The sequence below is a fragment of the Pleurodeles waltl genome, chromosome 7 (genome assembly GCF_031143425.1).
Source record: "Pleurodeles waltl isolate 20211129_DDA chromosome 7, aPleWal1.hap1.20221129, whole genome shotgun sequence".
NCBI lineage: Eukaryota > Metazoa > Chordata > Amphibia > Caudata > Salamandridae > Pleurodeles > Pleurodeles waltl.
In genome coordinates this window covers 1,355,229,235-1,355,256,577 of record NC_090446.1, presented here as the reverse complement: position 1 = coordinate 1,355,256,577, position 27,343 = coordinate 1,355,229,235, and the positions used below count along the sequence as shown (strand labels likewise).

Sequence of the window (27,343 nt, the reverse complement as noted above, 5' to 3'; positions counted from 1 at the left end):
TGGGAGGCGTTGTTGATCTTCAAATTTCCCAATAATCATGCTGGTTAAAACAAATTATACAAGAAGCAGGGTAGGAAGGGGTCTATTGTAATTTTACCTTTTGAATTACTCATTTTCTGTGTTTTATTCTAGAGTCTTACAATGCCTTCATTGTAGATAAATGATACGTATGACATGTATGTTATGTACGGCATTGCCCATCTCCCTTCCCCGCTGTGATAGTTGATTCCATATGATTGTTAAGCCCAACTGCCTCTCCTGTCAGTGTGGCTCTGGAGGGCCCCGTGGAGAGCAGATGTAGTCTAGTCTCTCCACGGGAGATTTTGGGAGGGAAGTGACGAAGGGAGGGGAGGATTGGTTGGGGAGTGCGCAGGATATGGGAGGGGAATCTATAGGGGTAAAGGGCATGGGACTGGCCTCTTCCCCATGCTAGCCTGTTTGCATGGTGGAAAGTTTGGCCACCCACCCCCCCTACATAGATACAGGTTTAAAGGTTTTTTTTTCATGTAGTTTGTGCCGGGTTGGGTCGATGCCAGTTAGGGCAGGTTGCTGACAGGAGGTGTGCGGCAGTAGATGGGGGAGGGTGGAGAGTCAGATGCGGGCTTGGCCATCCTTCTAGGGGGGGAGAAAGAAACAGGTGAAGGATGATAGCTTGGGGGATGCCCGAAGAAGGCAGGGGGTAAAAGAAAAAGGGGGATGTGTGGGTGAATTGAAGTGGAAGAAGGATGAATGGAGGCAAATGGAGGGGATGAGTGAAAAGAGGACTGGGGAGAGGTTTGAAAGGGGTGGGGGGGTTGAAGTTGGTTTAAAGTATAGTTGTACAATGTTATGTATATAAGGCAATCCTGTTCTAAATAAATGGCCTTTTACACTTTATGAACACTGTGTCACTGACTGTGTCCCGACGAAGGTTGTGACTGAAGGTTGTAATAAAGACTTCTCTACAACGAAGATTCTACATGGTCTTAACTTTAACACTGGTGACGATTGCAGGGAACTGGGTCCAGCTGTGCAGGGGGCAGCAAAACAACCACACCCCTATACTCATCTTAGCCACTCAATTGAAGGAAATTGTTGCAAGACAAGTGCCCACCTTCACCGTGGAAACCTTGGATATGTGCAGGAAAATCATTCCTGATGGGGAGCACATCTCTAAGTAGCACGTAGCACCTTACAAGCTTAATTCCTCATTAATTGCGCAATTCACGTCCATCAAGTACTCGCTTCGTTTTCTGATTTTAATCAAATGTGTGAATGAAGTTGTGCGTTCACTTCGTTACGTCATTACTTTAGTCACAATTTGAAAATGGAAACTTAAACAACTAACTTAATTTACCTTAATGTACATTTCAAGTACATGTCATGAACTTGTTTGTTATAGTATTTATACCCCCACAGCGTGAAAGTCGTTACGTTACCTGTCATCTAGACATACATTAGAAATTGCAATGTGTTACTTTAATGCTGGTTTTGCTACTACTATTTAATTAGTCATGTGCTTATTTAAAGTTTCATTATTGCATAGTTCTCTTTAATAAGCACTATGGCCACTGCAAACATGTCTCAACTCCCACCTTTCCTCGGTGATGAGGGGGAACAAGCGTTACCATGGAAAGAGTGAGAAAAGCTATTTCAATCCTAGTTGACTGCTTTTGGGGGAGAGTTCTTTCCATTAAGAAAATAACATATTTTGCTGCCCAATCCCAGAATACACAGCAGGAGGCTCCATGAAAATGTAATTGCTACCCCACTTAAAGATGAGGAAGATGAAGAAGGTTAGGAACATTTATTTAGTACAAAATTACACAAACTGAAAGACCACTTTGGGGAAAAAAGTGACCATAGTTTATTTATTTAGTACAAAATTACACAAACTGAAAGAGCACTTTGGGGAAAAAAGTGAACATAGTTCTTGAGAGACACAAATTCATTTTCAGAATTCAAGGTAAACAGGAAAAAGTCACTAACTATATAGCATGTTTGAAAGGTATGGCTAACTTGTGTGAGTTTAGTCCCTTATGCGATTAACTAATTTGTGATCAGCTTGTAAAGTGCACTAATAATCCCTGATTGCAAGAGAAGTTGCTAGCCCATAACCCTGATTTGAAAGAAGTGACTGGCTTAGCTAAAGGAATAGAGCAAACAGCAGAATGTATGAAAGAGATGAAACAAAGTAATGTCTCTGAAATGGTTCATTTAGTGAATGATCGTCAAAAAGGGTGAGATGAACAATGAAGGGAACACTGGTATGAGATCTGTGCAAAATAAAAAAAGTACTGAAAATTAGAAGGATAACAATAAGAAAAGGAACAAATGTTATAGATATGGGAATTACAATCACTTGCTGTAGGAAAGTACCATCTTGCCTGGCATGTTACCCCCATTTTTCACTGTATATATGTTGTTTTAGTTGTATGTGTCACTGGGACCCTGGTATCCAGGGCCCCAGTGCTCATAAGTGTGCCTGAATGTGTTACCTGTGTAGTGACTAACTGTCTCACTGAGGCTCTGCTAATCAGAACCTCAGTGGTTATGCTCTCTCATTTCTTTCAAATTGTCACTAACAGGCTAGTGACTAATTTTACCAATTTACATTGGCTTACTGGAACACCCTTATAATTCCCTAGTATATGGTACTGAGGTACCCAGGGTATTGGGGTTCCAGGAGATCCCTATGGGCTGCAGCATTTCTTTTGCCACCCATAGGGAGCTCTGACAATTCTTACACAGGCCTGCCACTGCAGCCTGAGTGAAATAACGTCCACGTTATTTCACAGCCATTTTACACTGCACTTAAGTAACTTATAAGTCACCTATATGTCTAACCTTTACCTGGTAAAGGTTAGGTGCAAAGTTACTTAGTGTGAGGGCACCCTGGCACAAGCCAAGGTGCCCCCACATTGTTCAGGGCCAATTTCCCTGACGTTGTGAGTGCGGGGACACCATTACACGCGTGCACTACATATAGGTCACTACCTATATGTAGCTTCACAATGGTAACTCCGAATATGGCCATGTAACATGTCTATGATCATGGAATCGCCCCCTCTATGCCAACCTGGCATAGTTGGCACAATCCCATGATCCCAGTGGTCTGTAGCACAGACCCTGGTACTGCCAAACTGCCTTTCCTGGGGTTTCACTGCAGCTGCTGCTGCTGCCAACCCCTCAGACAGGTTTCTGCCCTCCTGGGGTCAAGCCAGGCTTGTCCCAGGATGGCAGAACAAAGGCCTTCCTCTGAGAGAGGGTGTTACACCCTCTCCCTTTGGAAAATGGTGTGAAGGCAGGGGAGGAGTAGCCTCCCCCAGCCTCTGGAAATGCTTTCTTGGGCACAGATGTGCCCAATTCTGCATAAGCCAGTCTACACCGGTTCAGGGGACCCCTTAGCCCTGCTCTGACGTGAAACTGGACAAAGGAAAGGGGAGTGACCACTCCCCTGACATGCACCTCCCCTGGGAGGTGTCCAGAGCTCCTCCAGTGTGCTCCAGACCTCTGCCATCTTGGAAACAGAGGTGCTGCTGGCACACTGGACTGCTCTGAGTGGCCAGTGCCACCAGGTGACGTCAGAGACTCCTTCTGATAGGCTCCTTCAGGTGTTGCTAGCCTATCCTCTCTCCTAGATAGCCAAACCCTCTTTTCTGGCTATTTAGGGTCTCTGTCTCTGGGGAAACTTTAGATAACGAATGCAAGAGCTCATCAGAGTTCCTCTGCATCTCTCTCTTCACCTTCTGCCAAGGAATCGACTGCTGACCGCGCTGGAAGCCTGCAAAACTGCAACAAAGTAGCTAAGACGACTACTGCAACTCTGTAACGCTGATCCTGCCGCCTTCTCGACTGTTTTCCTGGTGGTGCATGCTGTGGGGGTAGTCTGCCTCCTCTCTGCACTAGAAGCTCCGAAGAAATCTCCCGTGGGTCGACGGAATCTTCCCCCTGCAACCGCAGGCACCAAAAAGCTGCATTACCAGTCCCTTGGGTCTCCTCTCAGCAAGACGAGCGAGGTCCCTCGAATCCAGCAACTCTGTCCAAGTGACTCCCACAGTCCAGTGACTCTTTAGTCCAAGTTTGGTGGAGGTAAGTCCTTGCCTCCCCACGCCAGACTGCATTGCTGGGAACCGCGACTTTTGCAGCTACTCCGGCCCCTGTGCACTTCCGGCGGAAATCCTTTGTGCACAGCCAAGCCTGGGTCCACGGCACTCTAACCTGCATTGCACGACTTTCTAAGTTGGTCTCCGGCGACGTGGGACTCCTTTGTGTAACTTCGGGTGAGCACCGTTTCACGCATCCTCGTAGTGCCTGTTTCTGGCACTTCTCCGGGAGCTACCTGCTGCTGAGAGGGCTCCTTGTCTTGCTCGACGTCCCCTCTCTCCCCTGACGCAATTTGCGACATCCTGGTCCCTCCTGGGCCATAGCAGTATCCAAAAACGCTTACCGCACGATTTGCAGCTAGCAAGGCTTGTTGGCGGTCTTTCGGTGGGAAAACACTTCTTCACGACTCTCCACGGCGTGAGGGATCCGTCCTCCAAAGGGGAAGTCTCTAGCCCTTGTCGTTCCTGCAGAAACCTCAGCTTCTTCTGTCCAGTAGAAGCTTCTTTGCACCCACAGCTGGCATTTCCTGGGCATCTGCCCATCTCCGACTTGCTTGTGACTTTTGGACTTGGTCCCCTTGTTCCACAGGTACCCTCAACTGGAAATCCATTGTTGTTGCATTGCTGGTTTGTGTCTTTCCTGCAGAATTCCCCTATCACGACTTCAATGTCCTTTGGGGAACTTTAGTGCACTTTGCACTCACTTTTCAGGGTCTTGGGGTGGGCTATTTTTCTAACCCTCACTATTTTCTAATAGTCCCAGTGACCCTCTACAAGGTCACACAGGTTTGGGGTCCATTTGTGGTTCGCATTCCACTTTTGGAGTATATGGTTTGTGTTGCCCCTATCCCTATGTGTCCCCATTGCATCCTATTGTAACTATACATTGTTTGCACTGTTTTCTAAGACTATACTGCATATTTTTGGTATTGTGTACATATATCTTGTGTATATTTCCTATCCTCTCACTGAGGGTACACTCTGAGATACTTTGGCATATTGTCATAAAAATAAAGTACCTTTATTTTTAGTATAACTGTGTATTGTGTTTTCTTATGATATTGTGCAAGTGACACTTGTGGTACTGTAGGAGCTTCACTCGTCTCCTAGTTCAGCCTAAGCTGCTCTGCTAAGCTACCATTATCTATCAGCCTATGCTGCTAGACACCCTATACACTAATAAGGGATAACTGGGCCTGGTGCAAGGTCCAAGTACCCCTTGGTACTCACTACAAGCCAGTCCAGCCTCCTACATTGGTTGTGCAGTGGTGGGATAAGTGCTTTGAGACTACTTACCACTCTTGTCATTGTACTTTTCATAAGAGAAAAATATACAAAACAAGTTCAGTGTGTGTACACATAACTAAAAAGTTTTGCATTTCCTCTTTTCACTCTTGTCTAAAGTGCTGAAAAGTACTTCTAAACTTTCAAAAAGTTCTTAAAAGTTTAAAAAGTTTTTTCTGTCTTTCTAAAAAGCTCTGACAAACTTTTTTCTCTTTTTCTATCACTTTAACTCTCTCTAAAAATGTCTGGCACAGGCCAAAATGTTGATCTGTCCAAAATTGCATATGATCACCTTAGCTGGAAAGGAGCAAGGAGTCTCTGCATAGAGAGAGGTTTGAGTGTAGGGAAGAATCCTTCCTTGGAATTGTTACTTAACATGCTTAGAGAACAAGATAGGGCTAAAAGTGCCCCATCTGTTGAAAAAGTAGCTAATGGTTCCCAATCTGATCCAGGGACTCCCCCAGGAAAAGATTCAGGAAAGAAACTTCTTAGCCTGCCCATTACTAGACAGTCTAGCATAGTTGGTACAGAGGATGGGTCACATCATACAGATGGTGTGCTCTCACATTACACTGTTAGCCAAGCTGTTAGGGTGCCCTCTGTAAGGGACAGGTCTCCTTCTGTCCATTCTCATCATACTTCTGTATCTAGGAATGTCCCTCCCACCAACCCTGATGACAGATTGTTAGAAAGGGAACTCAATAAGTTGAGGGTGGAACAAACCAGACTGAAGCTTAAAAAGCAACAGCTGGATTTGGATAGACAGTCTTTAGAATTAGAGAAGGAAAGACAGAAGTTGGGTTTTGAAACCCATGGTGGCAGCAGCAGTATTCCCCATAGTCATCCTGCAAAAGAGCATGATTCCAGGAATCTGCATAAGATAGTTCCCCCTTATAAGGAGGGGGATGACATTAACAAGTGGTTTGCTGCACTTGAGAGGGCCTGTGTTGTACAGGATGTCCCTCAAAGGCAGTGGGCTGCTATCCTATGGCTATCATTTAGTGGAAAAGGTAGGGATAGGCTCCTTACTGTGAAAGAAAGTGATGCCAATAATTTTACAGTTCTTAAGAATGCACTCCTGGATGGTTATGGCTTAACCACTGAACAATACAGGATAAAGTTCAGAGAGACCAAAAAGGAGTCTTCACAAGACTGGGTTGATTTCATAGACCATTCATTGAAGGCTTTGGAGGGGTGGTTACATGGCAGTAAAGTTACTGATTATGACAGCCTGTATAACTTGATCCTGAGAGAGCATATTCTTAATAATTGTGTGTCTGATTTGTTGCACCAGTACTTGGTGGACTCTGATCTGACCTCTCCCCAAGAATTGGGAAAGAAGGCAGACAAATGGGTCAGAACAAGGGTGAACAGAAAGGTTCATACAGGGGGTGACAAAGATGGCAACAAAAAGAAGGATGGTAAGTCTTCTGACAAGGGTGGGGACAAATCTAAAAATGAGTCTTCATCAGGCCCACAAAAACACTCTGGTGGGGGTGGTGGGCCCAAATCCTCTTTTAATCAAAACAAGGAAAAGAAACCATGGTGCTATTTATGTAAAATAAAAGGCCATTGGACAACAGATCCCAGTTGTCCAAAGAAAAGCACCAAGCCTCCTACCACTACAACCCCTACTGCTACACCTAGTGTCCCTACTAATAGCAGTGGTGGTGGGAGCAAACCTACTAATAGCCAATCCAAGGGAGTAGCTGGGCTCACTTTTGGTAACTTAGTTGGGGTTGGTCTTGTTAGGGAGACCACAGAGGCTGTGTTAGTCTCTGAGGGGGCTATTGATTTAGCCACCTTAGTTGCTTGTCCCCTTAATATGGATAAGTACAAGCAGCTACCCCTAATAAATGGTGTTGAGGTTCAGGCCTACAGGGACACTGGTGCCAGTGTGACTATGGTCATAGAGAAACTGGTCCACCCTGAACAACACCTACTTGGTCACCAGTACCAAGTAACCAATGCTCACAACAACACACTTAGCCACCCCAGGGCTGTTGTAAATCTCAACTGGGGGGGGGGGTTACTGGTCCAAAGAAAGTTGTGGTAGCCTCAGATTTACCTGTAGACTGTCTACTAGGAAATGATTTGGAGACATCAGCTTGGTCAGATGTGGAGTTGGAGGCCCATGCAGCAATGCTGGGCATCCCAGGGCATATTTTTGCTTTAACCAGGGCTCAGGCCAAAAAGCAAAAAGGACAGGGAAGCTTGGATCCTGGAACAATGGACCAAGTGCTCCCTAAAGCTAGGGCTAGTAGAAGCAAACCACTTCCTACTATCCCTCCCTCTACAGTGGATTCTACTTCTGAGGAAGAAGAATTTCCACCCTGTGCAGAACCTACACCAGAGGAGCTGGAAGCAGACACTGCTGAGCTTTTGGGTGAAGGGGGGCCTGCCAGGGAGGAGCTGAGTGTGGCACAGCAAACCTGTCCCACACTAGAGGGTCTAAGACAGCAAGCTGTCAAACAAGCTAATGGGGATGTCAGTGACTCTCACAGAGTTTACTGGGAGGACAACCTCTTGTACACTGAAGCAAGGGATCCTAAACCTGGAACTGCCAGGAGGTTAGTGATTCCTCAGGAGTACAGAAAGTTCCTCCTAACTCTAGCCCACGACATTTCCCTAGCTGGGCATCTGGGACAAATGAAAACTTGGGACAGACTTGTTCACTTGTTTCATTGGCCTAGGATGTCTGAGGACACAAAAGATTTTTGTAAGTCCTGTGAAACCTGTCAAGCCAGTGGCAAGACAGGTGGCACTCCAAAGGCACCCCTTATTCCACTGCCTGTGGTTGGGGTTCCCTTTGAGAGGGTAGGGGTTGACATAGTTGGCCCCCTTGACCCTCCTACTGCTTCAGGCAATAGGTTTATCTTGGTGGTAGTGGACCATGCCACAAGATATCCTGAAGCAATTCCTTTAAGGACCACTACAGCTCCTGCAGTGGCAAAGGCCCTCCTGGGAATATTTTCCAGGGTGGGCTTCCCAAAGGAAGTAGTATCAGACAGGGGAAGCAATTTCATGTCTGCATACTTAAAGGCCATGTGGAAAGAGTGTGGTGTGACTTATAAGTTCACTACACCATATCATCCACAAACTAATGGTCTGGTGGAGAGATTTAACAAAACTCTCAAAGGCATGATTATGGGTCTCCCTGAAAAACTCCGCAAGAGATGGGATATCCTGTTACCGTGCCTCCTTTTTGCCTACAGGGAGGTACCCCAGAAAGGAGTGGGCTTTAGCCCCTTTGAACTTCTTTTTGGACACCCTGTTAGGGGTCCACTCACACTTGTCAAGGAGGGTTGGGAACAACCTTTAAAAGCTCCAAAGCAAGATATTGTGGATTATGTACTTGGCCTCAGATCAAGGATGGCTGAGTACATGAAAAAGGCCGGTAAAAACCTTCAGGCCAGCCAAGAGCTCCAAAAGCAATGGCATGACCAGAAGGCTGCTTTGGTTCAGTACAAACCAGGGCAGAAAGTGTGGGTCTTGGAGCCTGTGGCCCCAAGAGCACTCCAAGATAAATGGAGTGGGCCCCACACAATTGTTGAGAAAAAGGGTGAAGTCACCTATTTAGTTGACTTAGGCACTGCCAGGAGTCCCCTTAGGGTGCTCCATGTCAACCGCCTGAAACCCTACTATGACAGGGCTGATCTCACCCTGCTCATGGCAACTGATGAGGGACAGGAAGAAGACAGTGATCCTCTTCCTGATCTCTTCTCTTCCACAGAACAAGATGCTCTAGTGGAAGGTGTAGTTTTGGCAGATTGTCTTACTGCTGAGCAGAAAGACCATTGCATAAATCTCCTGGGTCAGTTTTCTGAACTCTTCTCTACTGTGCCAGGTACCACTTCTTGGTGTGAGCACACTATAGATACTGGAGACAGCTTGCCTGTCAAAAGTAAGATCTATAGGCAGCCTGACCATGTCAGGGACTGCATAAAGCAAGAGGTGCAGAAAATGTTAGAACTAGGAGTGGTTGAGCACTCTGAAAGTCCATGGGCTTCTCCTGTGGTACTTGTACCAAAACCCCATTCCAAAGATGGAAAGAAGGAAATGCGGTTTTGTGTAGACTACAGAGGTCTCAACCAGGTAACCAAAACTGATACTCACCCTATACCCAGGGCAGATGAGCTCATAGATACACTGGCATCTGCCAAGTATCTAAGCACTTTTGATTTGACTGCAGGGTATTGGCAGATCAAATTATCAGAAGATGCTAAAACTAAAACTGCTTTTTCAACCATTGGAGGACATTACCAATTCACTGTAATGCCTTTTGGATTGAAAAATGCACCTGCCACTTTTCAGAGGTTGGTGAACACAGTCCTGCAAAGGCGCATATTTGGACGATATAGATGTCTTTAGCTCCAGCTGGGATGATCACCTGGTCCACCTATGGAAAGTTTTGGAGGCCCTGCAAAAGGCAGCCCTCACTATCAAGGCTTCAAAGTGCCAGATAGGGCAGGGTAAGGTGGTTTATCTGGGACACCTTGTTGGTGGGGAACAGATTGCACCACTTCAGGGGAAAATCCAAACAATTATTGATTGGGTTCCCCCTACAACTCAGACTCAGGTGAGAGCCTTCCTAGGCCTCACTGGGTATTACAGGAGGTTCATTAAAAACTATGGCTCCATTGCAGCCCCTCTTAATGACCTCACATCCAAGAAAATGCCTAAAAAGGTATTATGGACAGCAAACTGTCAGAAAGCTTTTGAGGAGCTGAAGCAGGCCATGTGCTCTGCAACTGTCCTGAAAAGCCCTTGTTACTCTAAAAAATTCTATGTCCAAACTGATGCATCTGAATTAGGAGTAGGGGCAGTCCTATCACAACTTAATTCTGAGGGCCAGGATCAACCTGTTGCTTTTATTAGTAGAAGGTTGACCCCTAGAGAAAAGCGTTGGTCTGCCATTGAGAGGGAGGCCTTTGCTGTGGTCTGGGCACTGAAGAAGTTGAGGCCATACCTGTTTGGCACTCACTTCATTGTTCAGACAGACCACAAACCTCTACTTTGGCTAAAACAAATGAAAGGTGAAAATCCTAAATTGTTGAGGTGGTCCATATCCCTACAGGGAATGGACTATACAGTGGAACATAGACCTGGGAGTAGCCACTCCAATGCAGATGGATTCTCCAGATATTTCCACTTAGACAATGAAGACTCATCAGGTCATGGCTAGTCTTATTGTCCTTCGTTTCGGGGGGGGGGGGTTGTGTAGGAAAGTACCATCTTGCCTAGCATGTTACCCCCATTTTTCACTGTATATATGTTGTTTTAGTTGTATGTGTCACTGGGACCCTGGGCCCTTATGCACCGCTTCTTCTGTCCTGTTTTACAGTGGGCTTGGAGCTCACCCATTGTTTGCCACTGCTTGGCTTCATTGTTACTATCAATTGCATGCTTCTTATTTATTAGCTTGTTAGGGCTTTTCTTTCATGTCTTGTGTTTGTCCCTCCCCTCAATCATATTTAAATTACTGTGCCCTTACCTTGCTCAGGTTTTCAGGTGCTACTTTTCTCTGTTTCTTTAAACACTCAATGAGAATGCATGTGTTTTCCATCTGTACAGCTAGAGTGCCTTCTCTTTCCCTCTCTGCAATGCTCTCTGTCTCTGTCACACATCTTTTTCCCCTTCCCCCTCTTTGGTGCACTTGTCCTTGTGTGCTCCCCGGCCTGCAACGTTTTCTCACTTTTCTCACTTGTATGCTCTCTTTCTCTCCCCCATTTACTTTTTACTCATGCCCTTCGCAGCCCATGTTGGTCTCCTGCTTACTTGCTTCCCCCACATTGTCTGTGCTGCTCCCACAGACCTTCACCCTCTTTGTTGCCTCCTGGTTCCATTTTTTTCAGCCCTGCGGTGTTGCTTTCGTGCCCCCACCTGTGATACTTACCTTCACCTGCTTTGTCCTCCCTGCTTTAAAAAAAAACTTTTTCACATTCTTTTTATTTGGTGATCTTAGTTGGATTAGCAAATAAAAAGAACAAAAAGTGGTTATGTTATTTTTTAGGTGTGCACATGTGTGGTGGGTGTCTCTACAAAATGAAGCAATGGGGATTTTTTTCATTCAGCAGTGCTGCACAGCAGCGAGGATGTATTACAGCATGGCTAAAAGGTATTGGCAAAGCTGATAGGTCCCAAAAAGGAGACCTATTCGCTTTGGCAATGCTTGTTTATTTACAGCTTTTCATTGATATATTGATCCCAACACTGCTGCAAAATGTTGCATGGGATTCTTTCCAACCTGACTGCTCCTCTTACACACTCAAAAACTGCCTCTGAGGCTTAATGGTAAACAACTGTAAAGTGAAATCTGTGGAGGAGCCAGATTACTTAAGCAAAAGACTGAGACGGGAAGAAGGTAAGAAACTGGGGAAAGTTTCAGATTACGTTAGTCAGCTCGTCTTTGAGTTAAGGAAAATATGAATAGTTCAGTACTTACGCAAGACAGCACAGACATTGAATAGACACAGAGGGCGTGCAGAGAGAACTCGCTTTACGTCTCGACTGCGACAGCACGTGTTTCACAAATTCTGCCTCCTAATTGGACAGGCAATGTCAAGCATAACTTCCTTTCCTTTTTGTGAAGGACACCCCAAGCACAGATTGAATTAACTTAATTAGTGTCTGTCTGCTGATCGCGATGTGATAAAAATATGCTTTCCAGGACACTTTCTCTGTTTATGGTTCTCCTGCTGATTTCTGCACTTGCTCTGTTTTCAAAAACAATATTGGACTCTGTTTATCTATGCCTGCATCTATTGGTCTATTTGTACAACTAAAATAAAATTACATTTTACAGGGATTAGATAAAACCATTATGACATATAAATGCCACACTAACAACACATTTAAACTTCATGATGCTTGCTTCTGCATGTCTAGTTTCATTGCCTTTCAGCGATTCATCCATTTTCTGCGTCATAACTTTGCAATGATTTTAAGTTTGGTCCCTTGTTTGAGTTACTTACAGTCACAACTGTACTATTCTTAGCCACTGTACTCTGCGCTACTCCGCTTTATGCCACTTCACTATTTTCTACACCACTCCACAAACTCCATGCCAATCCACTCAACACAACGCCACACCACTTTATGCCACTCCCCTCCACACCACTCTACGCCACTCCAATCCATGTGACTCCACTTTATGGCGCTCTACTCTGTGCCACTGTACTCTATGCCACTCTTCTCTACACCACCCTACTCTGTGCTAGTTCACTCTACGCCACTGCATTCCACTCTTTATCAATCGAGGCAACTCTACTCTACACCACTATACTTCACTCTACTCTCCACCACTCCAAACCACTCTATGCCACGCCACTCTCTGCTACTCTCTGCCACTGCACTCTACTCTACATCACTCAACAGTAGTTTACATCACCCCACTCTACGTCACTTTTCTCTGTGGCATGCTACGCCACTCTACCCTACACCATGCCATTCAACTCTATGCCACTCCATGGCAATCTACATCACTTCATGTCACTCTACTCCACTCCACATAATTCACTTCACTCCATGCCAGCCAACTCTACGCTACTCCACTCTATGCCATACCACTCCACTCTATGTAACTCCACTCTAGCCTACTCTGCGCCACATGTCTCAATGCCACACCACTCCTTTGTACTCCATGCCCCTCCACTCTCCTGTACACCAATCTTTGCCACTCCATGGCCCTCCACTGTATGCACCTCCACTCTACTCTATGCCACCCTGTGCCATTCTTCTCTACACCACTCCACTACACTCTATTCCTCATTCTATGCTACTCTATTCTACATCACTTTACTCTATGTCACTCTAGTCCACTCTACACCACTCCATTTTACGTGACCGCACTTCACTCTATAGCACTCTACGCCACTCCACTCCATGACAGAATACTCTATGCCACTCTGCTCCATGCCACTCTAATCTACGCCACTCTACTCAACTATAATCTATGCCACTCTACTCTACACCATCCCACTCTATGCCATGTCACTCTATGCCACTCTGTGCCACTCCATTCAACTCTATGTCACTCTAGGCTACTCTACGCCACTCTACTCTACACCACTATACGTTTCTCTACTCTACACCACTCTATTCTACTCTACATCATGCCACTCTCTGATGCTCCATGCCACTGTACTCTACTCTACGCCACTCTATACAACTCTATGTGATTTCACTCTGCACTGCTCTACTTGTTGGCACCCTATGCCACTTCATGCTGTTCTACTCTATGACACTCTACACAACTCTACACCACTCTTTGCCAATCTATGCCACTCTACACCACTCCACGCCACTCTGCACAAGCCTACACCACTCCACTCTATACTATGCTACTCCACTGTAGGCCACACCACTCTGCTCCATGCCACTCTACTCTACTCCACTCAGTGCCACTCCACTCTATGCCACACCACTCCACTCTATACCACTCCACTTTATGCCTCTCCACTCTATCAAAGTCCACTCTACTCCATGTCACACTGTGCTATTCAAGCTGACAAAACAGAACTTTTTTGTAAGATGTCACATTTTGGTTTGATCCTGTTTATCATTGGCTATTTGCAATTTTTGCACAGTTTAAACAGTTACCTTTTTCTCTAGCAGTCTTTCAATGACAAAATAAATGTTCTCCGATGGAGCTTATATCTTGATTTTTGAGAAATCTTGGCCATAGTAAGTTAATTTAAGACAAAAGTCTAGTTGTGTAGACAATGGGTTTGTTATTGGAACAATAATACTGTTTTGACTCATGGCCACTTTATCACATTGAGTCCCTTAGTTTAGTTTGGTACTGGGAAGAGCCATAAAAGTTTGCATTATTGTTACCACATTTTGACCATCCAGTGGTCTAAGTTAAGAAAGGTTTTGCTGTTAATATAATGCTTGCCTCTTTCTCAGCATACATTTGAAAAACTTGTTTTTCTAAATCTGTGTCTTTCTTGAAGTCTCAATGATCTTCCTTCTGACTTTGCTTTTCCCTTTTGTTGTAGAGGCTAAAAAAAAAGAATCCTTGGTTGTATTCCAGCAGTGTCAGTTTCCAAGTTTAAATACTGATCTTGTCTGTGTTTGTAGCTCGGGTCACTGGCAGTCCCAGGCGTTTTGAAGGTTGTGCTTGGTTTTGCAAAAATGGAATAAGTCTTCAGGGATGGGTTGTTTTTAATAAGCTAACTTTAATAATAGTATCAGGCATTTTCTTATTTAGGGCCTAAGATAGAATTTGGACGATGGGTACTCTCTCAGAAATGTGATGAATATCTCGTCCCCCTTATTAAAAGTGCATTACCTCCTAACGTGTTTGTCATAAGGAGGACAGGATATCTGTCATATTTGTGATAGAGTAACCATCGGCCAAACTCTATCTCAGGCCCTAAGTTTCCTTCATTTTTTCCAGTTCTTTTTAGAGGTACATGGAACATACAGTGTATGGACCGAATGTAGAGGCTAACTTAGTAACTTGATTGAGCTGGTTACCATTTGTTAAAGTATCCCCAGACTGCAAGATCAAATCACTGTTAGTACTTTTACTTTTTCCACTAGCTTGGATGACTCTATTGTAGTATCCACTTGTTACTGTTTTTTTGTAGAGGTGCTGGTTTTGTTTTGTATTAATTTTGATTTGTATTTCAAGCCTCTTGTAGTTATATTACTCAGAAAAATATTTCCTCATTTTTAGACCCTCTACCATTGTTTGTAATATACTGGGTACATTCACTAGCCTTTAAAGATGTTGCATTTGTTGGGTTGACTTCTTCCTGCACCCACTTTACTAGCGAGTTTAGCTTGCTCATATTCATTGTCAGTTGATGCGAAGAAACTCTCTGTGTTACTCAAAATGGTCAGCTGTTTGTCCAAACTAAGGCATTGTTTTGACACCACTCATATCATTACACTTAACTGCCATCCATCTCTTACTACGGAACTGAATCACTTGCTCTGGCCTGTACTGTATACTAATCTCCTTGTTTCCGATTGTTCAACTGATCGGTTCTATGAACTGACATCAAGTTGGTCCTTATTTTGTGGGAAACCGGCACCATGTTGCAGTATCCTTTACCCACAGTTTTTGCCTGGATTCTGGATGCAACTTGGACTGGGGTACACTGGGATCCTGCTAATCAGGTCCCCAGTGCAGGTGTTTTTCCCTAAAATTCCAAAGGTATTGATACAATTGGCAGCACCTTTAGCTGCCACTCTAAGGGCCAGATGTAGCAAAATTCTGAATTGCGACCCGCAAATTGCGAGTCAGACCAACTCGCAATTTGCGAGTCGCAATTCAGAATGTTGGATGGTGTCCCTGACACCATCTGCGATTCACAGGGGGGTCGCAAAGGCCCACCTCATGAATATTCATGAGGTGGGTCGCAATTTGCGACCCCCTTGGGAATGGCAGCCCTAACAGGGATGGTGGCCTGCTGCAGACTGCAGACCACCATGTCTGTGACTGCTTTTTAATAAAGCAGTTTTTTTTTTTTTGTAATGCAGCCTGTTTTCCTTAAGGGAAAACGGGATGCATTACAAAAACGAAAAATTTAACGTTTTCTAAATGTTTGCAGTGCCATTGTCAACGGGGAAGAGGTCCCATGGGGACCCCTTCCCTTTTGCGAATGGGTTACCACCCATTACAAAAGGGTGCAAACTGCGATTGGATTGCGAGCGCGTTCGCGGTCACAAAGCAATTCTGTATTGCACTGCAACTCGCAATTAGGAAGGGAACACCCCTTCCTAATTGCGACTCGCAAACCTGTTTTGCGATTCGGTAACCAAGTTTCCGAATCGCAAAACGAGGTCTGTGCATTGCAAAGTGCATTTTGCACATTGCAAACAGCGAAATTCGCTGTTTACGACATGCAAACTGCTTAGTACATCTGGCCCTTAGTCCCTAGTAAATGGTACTTCAGTACCCAGGGCATTGGGTACTAAGGGTAGACCTCTGAGGGCAGCAGCACATATTGTGTCACCCTCAAGGGCCATGCATCCAGATGCACTCAGCACTGCCATTGCAGGCTAAGTGTCCTAGTGCAATCCCAAAATGCAAACTCTACATTGCACACAGCCTGTGTGCCCTGTCCAATATACACTGCATGCAATATAGGTAAGTCACCCCTCTGGAAGGTCGTCTAGCCCTAAGGCAAGGTGCACTATACTGTATGTGAGGACATAGCTGCATGAGCAATATGCCCTTACTGTGTCCTTGCCAAACCTGGGACACAGTAAGTGAACAGAGCAGCCATTTTAAATGCATGTGCTGGACACTGGTCTGTATGAGTTTCCCAGCTACATGATGGCCACTCTGAACCCTCAATTGTTTGATATCAAATAACTCAGAATGATAAATCCATACTGGCACCACTATTGGACTTATTACAGAATGTACCCGGGGTCACCTTAGAGGTGCCCCCTGCAAAAGCTAACTACCCTGGCATGGTTGCTGGCCGGTCTCAACCAGCCTGCCACCACCAGACAGGATTCTGGACCCCTGGGGGGACAGCAAGTTCTCTCTGGGGCCAGATACCAAAGCCCTTCCTGGGCAGAGGTGCTAACCCACCTCCCCCAGAAATGTGCACACCCCTGCCTAAGAGCATCAAAGGGCTTACCGCCAATGAAACTCAACCCCCAAGCCTGCTGCTAGCAGCAGATGGCCTCCCCCATTGCAAAATCCAACTTTTAGTGAGAGCAAGAGTGGAAATCACACAAAGGACAGGAGGAGTGGTCAGCCTAAGGTGTTGCATGTGAGGTGACCTCTCCATTTCATTTCTTCCATCTTGCAAGGAAGGAAAATAGCTGATCAAGTGTAGGGAAGTGACCTCTGCCCGCAGGAAGTGGTCACTTAGTGGGTGTAGCCACCCGAAGGTAGATGACCCACTGGTTACTACTAGGTAACCCCTAAAACGCCCACTAAATACAGTCTTTAGAGGGCATCCCTAGACCAAGAAATCAGATTCCAAAGACGAAATAAGACCAGCAGCAAAGAAGACCCAAGGCTCAAGAATAGAAGTCCTCCTGCACAAAGAAAATGCACCAAACCCTGCCTGCTGCACCCAGGAATGGACAATCGCCATTGAAGGGTTACTTGGACTTCGGACAGACTCTAGAAACCTCCAGAGGAGCTCCTCACTTCAAAAATCACCAAAAATATCCCTTCAGAGTGTAGGTATCACTCAACAACAACAAGGAACCAGCAAGCCAATGAGGTCCACTTCACTGACTGGCTGCTGACTGCTGAACCAGATGCCACAGCTGGGCCAAACTCCACTTGATGGATCATGAGGAATAACTGTGAAAGTGTGCCAAGTTTGGTGGCAGGGAGCCTTTCAGCAGCCAAACCATACCATTGCCCTTGGTAGTGGTAACTTCACATTGGACACCAAGAAGGACATTCCACTCTGGAATGTTAAAGTATCATCAGGAAGCCACAGTCAAGGGACTTCAGAAAACACCACAACCTCCCGCCAGAGTACCCCTATTGACCTGTAAGCAACCTTCAAAGTGACCTACCTTCTGCTACCAAAGGACATCTTTGCGCACAGCTCCTGTCTCACCAATTCGCTCTGCACCCAGCCTCTCTGTGCTGGCACCGAAGATCCAGCTGTGCCCTAAGGGTCTGCCACCCTTTGCAACATCGATACTCCAAAGGGACCCACCAGACTTACCTTTAAGTCCGCCTGTGCAGCGCTTTTCCAAGTGGCCCCTCGCACTGTCCTGGCACCAGCTCCAAAGACTACTTCTCGCTGCTCCCGCCGGATCTAGTAGCCCCCTGAATTTCTACAGCTGACCAATAATGGCCATCGACGACCTCTACTTACCTGCAAAAGGAGAATTTGGTAAATGTACTGCTTGAAATAAAATGTAATTTTATATCAAGTCCACCATTGCTGACTATAGTACGTAGTTACGCACAACAAAACTAAGGGCCTCATTACAAGGCTGGCAGTCTAAAGACAGCCAGCCTCACTGTGGCAGTCAGGCCCACCGCTGCTGCGACAGTCTGACTGCCACATTAAGACCTTGGCCGCCATCAGTGCCAGGATCCATGATCCTGACATGCTGGCGGTGGCGGAGGTTGGAATCAGCCACGTGGGTGCTGCATGTAGTGCCGCCCTGCTGATTATGACCATGTTCTCCACCAGCCTTTTTATGGTGACTTTAAAAAGTCTGATGGGGAACAGGTGCAGGTGGCCACAGGAGGGGCTTTGCACTGACTATGCACTTGCCATGGGCAGTGCAGGGGATCCCCTACCCAGCACCCTTGCAATGTTCACTGTCTGCTGTTTCAAACAGTGAACATTGAGAGGGAACTGGTGCACCCTGCGGTGACAACATTGCTGACGACTCGATTATGAGCCGGAGACAATGCTTCTGCCAATTTTCCGCTAGGCTGGTGGGCGGCAAACTCGGTTTCTGTCAGCCAGCCGAGCGGGAAACTCATAATGGGTCTGGCGGGGAGGTAGCCAGCATGGCGGCAACCTTCCTCTCAATAGATCGGCAGATGGTTCAAACCGTCCACCGAACACCTAATCAGGCCCTAAGTTTATTAAACTTCAAAAATTCAGAACTTTAAAAGTACTTACCCGATCTGAAGTACTTTTGTAAATTGGTCTCAAGTTATTCTTTTGAGTGTGTGTCTTGATTTATTGATACTGTAAGTACAACAAATGCTTTGCACTTCTTCAAGATTACCCTAACTGCTCGCCCAAGGTACCATAAAAATTAGAGCATTAGGTGGTGTAGTTTTTACCTCTGCAAAGCAACATGTGGTTGCCCGGACCCTCTGCACAGTGTGCCTAGTTTTGCACACTACATAGAGGGCCAGCTTCCTACACATTTCTGACCTCACAGGACAAAGAATAATGAGCCAGCTGGTCTACAGTTACGTCCATTTTTTTGTTTTTGCTAGACTGTCTTTGCTTGAGGTGTACTGGGCTGTAAAGTTGCAGGGGCAACTCTGGGAGTAAAGTAGGCTAACTTGGATCGAGTCATTTTTTCAAGATTGCTTTTCTTTAATTTGCTAGTTTGAGCATCTCAGAGTAATTTCTTCTACGACGCACTGCTTTTTCCCAGCTAGGTTTGTGCTATATTGAATCCTATAGATAAATAGAAACGTGTTTCTCCTCTTGCATAGGCTTCTGCTTTCTGGACATTGTAGTCTTGTTTCAGTTTTTGTAGGTGAAAAGTTAAGGCCTGGAGACAGTGAAGGTATTGACCAAAATGACCTTGAGTAAGGTGGCCACCTTAGACTCTCCACTAATCCGTTCAGAAACAGATGTACTCTTATTTTGCTATAATTTACTCACAGTTTTCTTGCTCCACCTACAAGGATTAAAATGGCCGTACTTACCTGGCCACTACTTAGCGAAGTTAGAACCTTTAAAATGGATAAGGCTCAGGTAAATCAATGGCAACAGACAATCATAAGTGGTTGCTTATTCATAGAGTTCCTGGGAAGAGAGACCAGATTCTTCTTCGAACCCAAGTGGGTTGTCCGTTTTGCTGAGCATTGCTTGGTTGGCAGTTGAGTTATGATGGGATCAACTTTGGTGTTGCTGATCTCACTTCGATTATGTCTTGGTTGTTTGTTTAAAATTACACTCAGTGGGTTTGCAGCTTAGGTGGCTTGATGTTTTTTTCTCTCTTGTGTTACCCAAAGTATGCTGCAAGGATTTAGTATTCGTAAAGACTGAGAAGAGGCCGGTGATATAGAGATTATGTCAATTACTGAATGTGTAAATATACTATAATGAAATTCTAGTACGGGTAATATGCTGCTGTCTCGTTTTGTTAAACAATCATTAGGAAATATTTAGCCACACTTTTTGCTGATTAAATATGCACTTGCGGAACAAACGTTTTTAACTCGTTTTAATACGTGTGAGGGTATTTTAATTTGTTGATTCATAAAATAAATGAATTCTGTATTAATAAACGAAACGACATGCAAGTGATTCCGATTTTACTAAGTACTGCTCCGTGAAATTATATGCTTTTAACTGCAAATTGAGTTTATTAAAGGGGTTTTATTAACTATCAATAAACTTAACTCTACTTGTAGACCTACCTCTCCCACTCTGCTTCGCTCTACTACAAGCATAGGCCCAGCTACAGAATCTCCTCTACTCACCACGCACTTAGAACGACACTTCCCACACAGTCACGGCCGGCAACGACCAGTGCCAAGATCAGAGCCCACTGTGGTCAGCACCAAAACACTTCACACATAAATCATGCTGCAAGCCAACATTCTTCTAATCAAGCAGCGATATAGAACACGTGTGGGTGCGCGTGTGTGTCTTTATACAAAAGTGAGGGGTGAAAGAACGAAATAAAGAAAGAAGGGTGGTGGGAAAAGGGGCGGAGTACTGTGAGAGGTGTGCATTAGTGTGTATGAATTATTACCCCACCCGGGGCCATACCCACTGCCCCGAGAGAACACCTTGCTGGGGATTTCCTGATTCCCAAACACTGGGCCCCTGTGGGGTCAGCTAGGGATAGCCACGATGGCCTCAAAACAGATGTCAGGGACCAACAAGCGCCACGTGCCCTTGAATGACCTTTCCTGGATGTGTTCACTTAACATAACGGGATCCTCATGGGGACACGTGCACTGGAGGGAAACCCCACACAACCTTTGCAAGATAACAGGGAAGAGAGACTCAAAGAATCCTGTAGATACCACTGATCCTGTGATTCAGAGCCAATTCGCATAGTAATAATTTTGTTATACTGCGTTTAATACCGTACTTCTGCGATTTCCAAGCACTGTTGTAAATAACAGGTACTAACTTGGCACTAGGAACCGCTACAAATACAGGAAGACAGCCTTCGGCAGAGGAGGTGATGCGCCCAAGAAGCACATTTGCAGGACAGAAGGGCAGTGTGGGGTATTTTCCTGACAGACTGCCACAGCATTAACTTATCTAATTGGGTCAATATAAGTACTGTGTATATATCAATTTACATGGTTGTACATAGCGCGATAATTATGTCTGTTCCCTTACTGTCATACAGCTCACGGTTCTGTTGGCAGTGGCTATACAATTGTCAGGGGGAAAGCCCAGGAATTGAATGAAGGTCTACTAACATAAACACCAGCGACACAGAGACTAAGTAGGTCACATCTGCCTAGGCACCCCATGTCATGTCACATCTGAAGACCTCCAGTGCCCTCGGCCTATTGCACTTTGCATTCTCCAATTTAAAGCAGAGGTCTCAAGTTTACCAGTTCAATTCGAGATTTGTAGGCATTATTTTATAATGGTGTCATGGGAACTGCGAGTCCCGAAATGCAAAGCAACAAAATGGACAAGATGAACTACACTTGAGTGGAAACTAGAGAGCTCGGTCAAAGGCCTGTAATCATAAACAAGAACAGCAAAACTACAAGCCTCAGAATGTAAAGTTTTGTTGGCTAAATGCCAATATTGGCTGAGCTTGTGACATATGATATTGATTCCCATATTGTAGCCACCCTGGGTCAAAAGGAAGGGTACAAATCACTGTCAAAGCCAGGAGCTGTAAACTGGAATCAAAGAACACGGAAAGGAAAAGTATAAGGAAGACTGAACAGGTGAAGAGAGAGGAAAATTCGGGGAGACAGGTGCAACAGGGAAGGCCAAAAATGAGCAAAAATGATGCATTTAAAGTGATAGAAAGAGAAAAATATTATTTATATAGATCAGAGGTTAGTCTCAAAGAGGGTTTTACATAGAGGGTTCTGAGGAGAGAGGGGTAACAGAGAGGACATCTATGGCAAACGGACGGAGACAGGGTATCTGAGTAGAGGGGCAGGAAAGAAGGTCTCGACCGAGAGAGAGTGCGGTGAAAGGGAATCTATGGACAGGGACGGCAGAGGAGAGAGACGGAGGGCAGCAGGTAAAACAAAGGGTATCTGTGGAGAGGGAGGGAAGAGAGGAGAGAGGGATTCTCTACAAAGGGACAGCAGAGAAGACAGAGTGTGTGGAAAGGGACAGGAGAGAAGTGGGAGGGTATTTGTGGAGAGGGGCAGTAGGGAAGAGAGAGGGTATCTGTGGTGCGAGACACCATAAAAGAGGATCTGTGGAGAGGGGCAGCAGATAAGAGAGGAAATATCTGTGGATATGGAATTGCAGATTAGACAGAGGGTATCTGTGGCAAGGGACAGCAGAGAACAGAGAGAGCATCCGTGGATAGGGACGGTGCTTTAAATGGAAAAAGAGAAGTGACAGTACTCACCAAGTTGGCTGGGGTGGGTCTTGAGGATCTCGTAGGGGCGTGTGGGGGGCGTGGCTGTGAGGAAGGCATTTAACAATATCAGCATTTTCTCCCATGGATAGTGCCCTTCGGCTCTGTTCAGCTCATATGTACAGGGTGTAGTTGGTATATTTTTTGCAGCTTTACATAGCGCTAAACTGCCCAGGACATTAAAGTGCTTTACAAAAGAAGCAGAGGTTTTACATCAAAGCATACTATTTTGTTTTAGGGAACGGGGAGAGTAAGTGATTTTCCCAGATGAAGCTGGGGATTTTACCTCCCTATGCCATAACAACAAAAAAGTATCCTTTCATGTAGAACTTGTGCTTCTCAGGTAAAGCGCTTTAATACCCTCAGATTAAGTTTGCGCTATATAAAACTGCAAAAAAGTACCAGTTAGGCACTGCAACTATGAATTAAGCTTGCCTGCAGGGCGTTAGACCCTCTGACAGTCAGTCAATAGTACTGTACTCCAGCACTGGGGGGCAGCTGCGTACTCAGGCTCTGAGAGCGCCATAGTTTCAGTGTCAGGAGCTCTCGCCCTTGGACCCACATCTCCACATTCCTGGTGCACTGCCAATTAGAATGTAAGGCGGCAGCAGCCATCCCGCCCTGGAATACTCTGACTATAGACGCTCCATCTGAAAGCCTCGTTTTCTGCAGCACTTGCGCACCACTAGGAGTACCGGTACTCTCCCAGCGAAAGGAGAAGTTTAAAGGGGGAACACCAAGAAGTACCGGCACTCAGTACCGGTGAGTACCGCCCCATTTAAAGCACTGGATAGTGCAGAGAAGATAAGAGAGAGTGTATATGTGGAAATGGAGGGCAGAGAAGAGAGGGGTATCTGTGGAGAGGGAGGACAGAGAAAAGAGGGGGTATCTGTATAGGACACTAGAGAAGAGAGAGAGTGCATCCTTGGAGAGGGGGCAGCAGATAAGGAGAGGGTGTCTGTGGAGAGAGTGCAAAGAAAAGAGAGGGTATTTATGGAAAGAGACAGCAGAGAAGAAAGAGAGACAACAGAGAAGAGAAAGGGTATCTGAGCATGGGCGTAGGAAGTGTGGGGGACGCGGGGGATGTATCCCCCCCAGATTTTGGAGGGTGGGGGACACGGGGGACGAAGGTGGGGGTGACAAGGGGACACAATAATTTCCCCTCTCACATCTGTCATTCAGACGGCCATTAGCGCACAAAAGCGCTACTTATGATAGCCCTGTACAGACAAATCCTCTAAGCTGATGGTAACCAAATGAAGGTGAGGCAGGAGGCCCCCTGCGCCCTCTGCCCTTTTGTCCTGTTCTAAGGGTGCTCATAAGAACAAAGGGCACAGGAGGAGAAAAGAGTTTTGGATGATTACTGTCACCTGCTGCCTTGAAGAGGAGCACTGCAGGATGCCTTCAAGAGGAGCTGCAAAACAATGAGGAAGATCTAAAGAGAGAACCGAGTCCCACTCACCGTGATGCCTGCAGGCTAGAAAGGAGACTCTGTGAAACACAATATTTGTATTTGCCTAAGATCACACCAGTTGGTGAAACAGTGAAGTCAAGACTGAGCCCAGATTTTACATTTTTACACAACAATTTAGCTATTAGAAGGGTATATTTTTCTAACATTTATGTTTAATGTTTTGTTTTCTAGGTAATGAAGTGCTTGATTACAGCGTGGCTAACAGGGAGAAGCCATATTTCATTTTGGGTCGTTATGCCTAGCGTTATTATTTATGTTGTTGTTATCGTTACATACTTCAGCATATTGAAGTATATTATCTTTTCTCTATCTTTTCTTCACTCTACTCTGAAACAATCTACCCTATGCCACTGCACCCTACACCACTTTTCTCCACTCTGTGCCACTCTACGCCACTGCAATCTATGCTGTACCACTCCACTCTACACCACTGCAATCTATGCTATTCTACTCTAACCATTGTACACTACACCCCTGCACTCTGCCAGTGCACTATTCACCACTTTACTCAAAACCAATGCACTCTATCCCACTGCCAATCTACTCTGCACCACAGCACTCTATTCCACTGCTTTCAATGCCACTGTACTCTGCACCACAGCACTCTATGCAACTGCACTCTATGTCACTCTACAATACACCACTGTACTCTGCAACCCTCTAATCTGCAACATTGCACTTTCTGCCACTGAACTCCACGCCACTCTACTCTGCACCACTGCACTCAATGCCACTGTGCTCTGTCCCACTGCACTCTTTTCTGCACCACTGCACTGTAATCTACTCTACACCACTCCACTGTAGGGCACTTCACTCTACTTTGAAATCATCTCCTCTATGCCACTGCAATCTACCCAACTCTACTCTATGCTATGCCAGTCTAATCTATCTTGTACCACGCCAATGTACCCTGCACCACTCCAATCTGCTCTGCACCGCTCTATGCTACTGCACTCTACATCACTATGCTCCACTCTGCAACAATCTACTCTTCACCACTATACTGTACTCTGCAGCAATCTACTCTATGCCACGGCACTCTATGCAACTCTAATCTACTCTGCACATCTGTACTCTAAGCCACTCTTCTCTACTCTGCATCACTGCAGTCTACACCAATGCATTCTATGCCACTCTACTCTACACCACTGCCCTTTATGACACTCTACTCTGCAACACTGCACTCTGCCACTGAACTATACTCCTCTCTACTCTGCACCACGGCACTCTACTCTGCACCGCTCAACTATATGCCACTCTACTGCACTCTACACCAGTGTACTATATGCCACTACACTCTATGCCACTCTACTCTGCATCACTGTACTCCACCACTGCACTCTACACTAGTCTACTCTACCTTGCACCACTCCACTCTACCATGTACCGCATCACTCTATGACACATCACTCTGAACCACTGAAATCTATTCTGTGCTCCCCTCTACTCTTCACCACTCTACGCTACTGCACGGTACGCTAAACCAGTGCAGCATTCACCAATGCAATCTACACCACTTTACTCAAAACCAATGCACTCTATACCACTACACTCCACACCAATCTAGTTTGCACCACTGTACTCTATGCCACTTCACTCTAGACCACCCAACTCCACTCTATGACACTTCACTATGACATTACACTCCATGATATTAGACTCTGACACTCTATTCCATTAAACTCTAACACTTTCTCCACTCTGTAACTCCCTACACAACTCCCTATACGCCACTCCATTCCACTTTACTCCACTGTATGCCACTCCACACCACTCTATGCCACTTCAATCTACGATACTCTGCTCAATGCCACTGCACAACCCTCTACGCCACTCCAATATACAACAATGTACTGTGCTCAACAACACTCTACCCAACTTTCTCTATGCTAGTTCACGTTACTTTACTTCACTCTACTCCAGTTCACTCTTCTTTATGCCTTTCCACTCTACGACACTCTGCCACTCCACTCTATGACACTCTATTACACTGTGACACTACTCCACTCTTACTACTTTATGGCATTGGCGCTTGATTAGAGATTCAGATCTCCATTGATTGCCTTCTCACTCATATGAGACGTGAGTCCGATTTATCTTCGCCGTTATGGTTACAAGCACTCTGTAACCCTTTTAACTCGAGCTTAACGAAGGCTTAGGATGATCCTGATACTTGTCTAGGGGATCAAAATATTGTCGGCCAAAGTACCTTGACTTGAATTTGTGATATTGTACATAAGTTGGCATTAGCATAGGTACTATGAGCTAATGACTTCTTGATTCACTATTTGAGTCATTCATGTAGAAGTCGGTGTATAAAAGCTTGTAAATCATTGTTGTGTTTGCTAACCTTGTAGAAAAGTAGCCTCTTTCTAGCTTGGTTACCCCCACATTTGGCCTGTTTGCCAGTGTGTTTGCGTGTGTCTACTGGGATCCTGCTAATCAGGACCCCAGTAGTTATGCTCTCTCTCTTAAATTATGGTTTTTGCATACTGGTAACCCAGTATTTCACCTAAAATTGGCATATTGGTGCCCCCTTATAAGTCCCTAGTGTATGGTACTTAGGTACCCAGGGCATTGGGGTTCCAGGAGATCCATATGGGCTGCAGCATTTCTTTTGCCACCCATAGGGAGCCCATGCAAAGGCTTCTGCAGGACTGCTATTGCAGCCTGCGTGGAAAGGTGCATGCACCCTTTCACTGCCAGTTGCACTCCACCAGGTCACTTATAAGTCACCCCCATAGCAGGCCCTCCAGCCCTGAGGGCAGGGTGCAGAGTAACTGTGTGTGAGGGCACCCCTGCACTAGCAGAGGTGCCCCCACGACCTCCAGGACCATTTTCCCAGACTTCCTGAGTGCGGGATGCCATTTTACACATGTACTTGAAATAGGTCACTACCTATTCCCAGCTACATAATGGTAACTCGGAACATAGGTATGTTTAGTATCAAACATGTTGGAATCATAACCCAAGGCTTTTGCAAGCATTGGTTGTATGATTTTATGCACTCTGGGGGCTCCTTAGAGGACCCCCAGTATTGCCATTCCAGCCTTCTGAGGTTTTCCAGGCATGCCCAGCTGCTGCCACCTCTCCGGCAGGTTTCTGCCCTCCTGTTGCTTGAGAAGCTCAAGCCCAGGAAAGTAGAACAAAGGATTTCCTTTGGGGGAGGGGTGTTACACCCTCTCCCTTTGGAAATAGGTTTGGAAGGGGTAGCTTCCTTCCCCAGGCCACAGGAAATGCTTTGAAGGGCACATTTGGTGCCCTCCTTGCATAA

The 27,343-nt window shown here is 45.6% G+C and overlaps 1 long non-coding RNA gene across 3 annotated transcripts in view; it reads right to left on the bottom strand.

The window, feature by feature from the left end:
• Nucleotides 1-22,641, bottom strand: part of LOC138247402 (uncharacterized) — a 143,341-nt gene extending 120,700 nt beyond the window's left edge. For 2 of the 3 annotated variants that reach the window (XR_011194491.1, XR_011194492.1), the window contains exon 1: nt 18,032-18,179. This is a non-coding gene — a long non-coding RNA (uncharacterized lncRNA). Of the gene's footprint in view, nt 1-18,031; nt 18,180-22,586 lie in introns of those variants that run through there. The other variant, XR_011194493.1, reaches the window with a different exon arrangement.
• Between the last annotated feature and the right edge of the window lie 4,702 nt (nt 22,642-27,343).